Source organism: Sciurus carolinensis, chromosome 15, assembly GCF_902686445.1.
Source record: "Sciurus carolinensis chromosome 15, mSciCar1.2, whole genome shotgun sequence".
Classification (NCBI taxonomy): domain Eukaryota; kingdom Metazoa; phylum Chordata; class Mammalia; order Rodentia; family Sciuridae; genus Sciurus; species Sciurus carolinensis.
In genome coordinates, this window is record NC_062227.1 from 6133767 (window position 1) to 6138207 (window position 4441).

At 41.9% G+C, this 4441-nt stretch overlaps 1 non-coding gene across 1 annotated transcript; it reads left to right on the forward strand.

Moving 5' to 3' along the window:
* Nucleotides 1-4138: 4138 nt before the first annotated feature.
* On the forward strand, nt 4139-4212 carry Trnat-cgu (transfer RNA threonine (anticodon CGU)). Its single transcript has one exon. It is a non-coding gene; the product is annotated as a tRNA-Thr (tRNA).
* The last annotated feature ends 229 nt before the right edge of the window (nt 4213-4441 follow it).

Consider the following 4441-nt stretch of genomic DNA (forward strand, 5'->3'; position numbering starts at 1 on the left):
GAAGATTTTGATGTGCATAAAGAATTTGTTGTAAATTTATTTACTAAAAAAAAAAAAAAAAAAAAAATGGGGGAAACAAACTAAATGCCCAATAGGGACATTGGCTAAATATACTAGAATATTATGTAGCCATTAAAAGTGATATTATATACCTACAGCTACCATTGGCTAAAGACTGAGTGCTTGCCTCTCAGATTGGAAGCAAGGCAAGAATTTCTGCTCTCATCACACCTGTTCAACATACTGGTGTCGCTCTCGCCAGCAAGAACGACCCGGAGACGTGATGGGTGGCAAACTTCCTTATTAACAGCTGGTTCTTCTTTTTTTCTTCCTCCTTTTGGGAAGTTATTGTCACTTATATAGGTTATATCAACTAATTAGAATATTCATGATATGTGGGGAGAAGATAGACGTATATGGGTATAACTTGAAGCACCTAAGAATCACGCAAGAATCATGCAGAGGCCCTGACCAATTACTGAGACTTCCTCAAGGTGAAGTTAGTTGTTTGCGTGCAGAATAGCAGTTTTTCAACCGCACTGGCAGCTTGCCAGGCGCCATCTTGGCCAGGCTCCACCTAGGGCCAGGGGTCCGTACGCAACCCCGACATACTGGAAGCCCTGGATAGCCAGTGCAATAAGACAAGAAAAAGAAATAAAAGGCATGCAGATTGGGGAAAAGAAGATATAAAACTCTCCTTTCCAGATGACATGACTATCTACATAAAGTATGCCAAGGAACCTACAAAAGAAGAGGAAGAAAAGGGATTGGGGGAGGAGAAGGAGAAAGAACCCTTAGAGCTAATGGATTTAGCAAAACCACAAAATATAAAGTATGCACAGAAAAATGAATTGTATTTCTGTAAACTACCAATCAACAATTGGAAATTAAAACTAAAACCACAAAATATTTTTAACTTCTGAGAAAGGGAAGAAAAGGAGGGAAGGAAAAGAAAGGAAGGAAGAAGGGAGAGAGGAAAGAAATTGGGCATAAATCTAACAAAACATTCAGAGGAAGTATATGTTGAAAACTACAAAATTCAAAAGAAATCAAGGAAGATCTAAATAAATGGAGAGACACATCATGTTCATGCATTGTTAGGACCAACATAGTAAAAATGTGCATTCTCAAATTGATCTACAGGTTTTACGTAAAACCGATCAGAATCCTAGCAGGATTCTTTGTGGATCTAGCCAAACTAAATCTAAATTTTAAATGGAAAAGCAAAGTAACTAAATCACAAAAACAATTTTGAGACAGGATAAAGTTGGAAGAATTGTGTTACCTGTTTTTAAGAATTACTACACTTACACAACTGAGATAATATGATATTGACAGAGCCATAGACACAAATCAAGGAAACAGAGATTCAGAAATAGACCCACACAGGGCCAACTGATTTTTTACAAAAATATAATACAACTCAATGGAAAGAGAGATTCTTTTCAACAAATAGCATTTGAACAATTGGACATTAACTTCAACCTAAACTTTACATATTGTAAAAAATAACTAAAATTGAATCATAGATATAAATGTAAAATAAAAAGCATTTAGAGAAAAACGTAAGAGAAAGTGTCTATGACCCAGGGTTAGGCACAAAATTTGTGGATAAGACATCAAAGACAGAAGAAAATATTGGTCAAAATATTTCATTAAAATTAAAACTGTTTCTCTGACCAAAGCCCTGTTAAAAAGATCAGAAGACAAGCAAAAGATTTGAAACCCATAACTGACAAGATTTAAACGCAGATACACCCAGAACTCTCTAAACTCTGCACTAAGAAAAAAAATCCAATTTATAAAATGGGCAGCTGGGTACAGTGGTGCATGCTGTAATCCCAGGGGCTCAGGAGGCTGAGGTAGGAGGATTGCAAGTTCAAAGCCAGCCTCAGCAACTTAGAGAGGCCCTGTCTCAAAAAAAAAAAAAATTAAAAATTAAAAATATAAAAAGGGCTAAGGATGTGGCTCTGTGGTTCAGTGCTCCTGGGTTCCATCCCCAGTACCGAGTGAATAAATTAATTAAATAGGCAAAAGACTTGAACAGGCACTTCATCAAGGAAGATACTGGATGGCATAAAAAGATGTTCTCCGTCATCTACTTGAAGTGGGTACAAGTCGGCCATACCGCCCTGATCGTGCCTGATCTCGTCTGAAAGCGATAGAAGTAACTCTACACTAGGTCAGAAAAGGACAGAGGAGTTGGAAAGAATTTCCTGGAGACACCCATGCGTGCAACTAGGCCAGAGGCACACGGTGGAGAGGCTTCGGTGCACAGCTCCTGACAAAAATTCACATGGAAGGAAGGAAGCGTAAGGAGGAGACCTTCAGGCACGCCCGGTCCCTGGCCACGGTCACCCCCATCCACCCAGGCTTCCTGTCAAGTGCCCCACACCTGGAAGCAGATACGAGTCTTGTCCAAGCAGGGTATGCAGAAACCCCCAAGCTGAATAGGTGCTTTAAGCTGCTAAGTTTAAGAATAACTTATTACCCGGCGGTAGTAACCAGAACGAATCACACCTTTTGTTCCCTCTGGAAAGCATATCGACTACAGATCAGAGAGTAGACACCTTCCTAAACACTTAACTGCCAAACATAAAGCCACTGTCTGCTTGGTGCCCTTTTGTTCTCCCAATGGAGCTGTGTGCATATGAAGAGGCATCGTGTTGTTCCCAAACCTGCCAATGTCAGTTCTATTCATTGTCATAAATACACAACTGAATTTAAAATATATAAACCAATGAAATTGGGATTTAAAAAGATGTTATAATTATGAAAACTATGGTGAATGCTTGGGAAAGACTCAATAAGGGTGTCTTAGTCTGCTTTAGGTTACTATAACAAAATACCCAAGACCAGGTAATATGTAAAGAAGAGAAGTTTAAGTTTTACAGCCCCGGAGGCTGGGAGTTCCAAGAACATGGTGCCGGCATCCGCTTGGCATCTGCCGAGGGCCTTCTTAATACATTGTAACATGGCAGAGGGCATCATACAAGACAGAGCAAGCACACCAGAGAGCTGGCTTATGAGAAACCATTCCCTGAAAACCCAGGAATCCAGGAATGGGCTCGTCCAATCCTGAGGGTATAGCCCTGGTGACTCAGTCACCTCCCATGGGTCTCACCTCCAAATACCATGGCTTGGAGGGTTAAGTGTCCCACACCGGACTTCCGGGAGTCACAGTCAAACCATCCCAAAGGGCAAATAAATGAAAGTCACTATTACGGAAGAAAGTGTGGACAAAATAACCGTAAAATATCACTGAGGGGAACTTTGAGAATCCGAAAGGATTCTGCACTCAGAGTGCTCTTACAGGTCACTAAGTTCTCATGCCGCTCTGAAGAAATCCAAGTTGCACGTCGCCCTTGATGCGATTTATGGAAGAAAGACAAGCCGCAATTCCAATCAGTAGGCCCGTACTTGAAGGAAAAGACTTGGCCCCACATCAAAAGATTGGCAAAATAATAGAGTTTTGTATGTTTTAAGTTAAAATAAAATGTTTAATACACCAACCCTTTGACCCAGCAAATCCATTCCTGAGTATAAACCCAAGAGAAATGAAAACATATGTCCGCAAAAATACTTAGGCAAAAATGCTCATAGCAGCGCTGTTCATGTTACCCCGTGCAGGAAACCAAATGTCCGTCAACAGGAACATGGATAAACAAATTGTAACGTATTCCTGCAGGAAATAATACCCCGTGCAATGACACGGATACATATCAGACATGACGCTTAGTAAAAGGAGCCAGGCGAAAAAGATCCCATACCGTATGATTTCACTTACACAAAACTCTAGTACAGGCAAAATTCATCTATAGGGGAACAATCCTAGAAGCTTCCCAGCGTAGTGGAAATGGCTGATGCATTGACAGGGTTGTGAATCACACACCCTCTGTCAAAACCGTACAGTTAAGAGTCTTGTATTTTAATATATGTAAATTTTACCTAAAGAAAATAGAATGTAGAAGCCCCGGGGGAGGGGGAGGAGAAAGAAGGAGTTGCAGATAAAAAGGGATGACAGAAGACGCTGAACCCAGGTGATAAGGACACGGGGCAGCTTACGTCTGGTGATTTTGCCTCTATCTGGAATTTCCCTCAATGACGTTTAAGGGCCACATCTCAGGAGTACGTGGGCTGGGGATATGGCTCAGTTGGTAGAGTGCTTGCTTCGTAAGCACAAGGCCCTGGGTTCAATCCCCAGCACCGCAAAAAAAAAAAACCCAACAACAACATCTCAGGAGTACGTTACCCCACCTGTGATTCCCAGCCTTAGCCGATCTTCTGGTGAACTGACCAACTCCCTGCGGCCGTGAGGGGCTCTGCTGCACACATTCCGGGGTGCTGTCCCCAAGGGTCTGAATTGTACCCTGGGGGTGGGGTCAGCACAGCTGAGCTCTGGAAACCCAGCCAGCAGCAGGGGACACTGCTCCGGGCCACC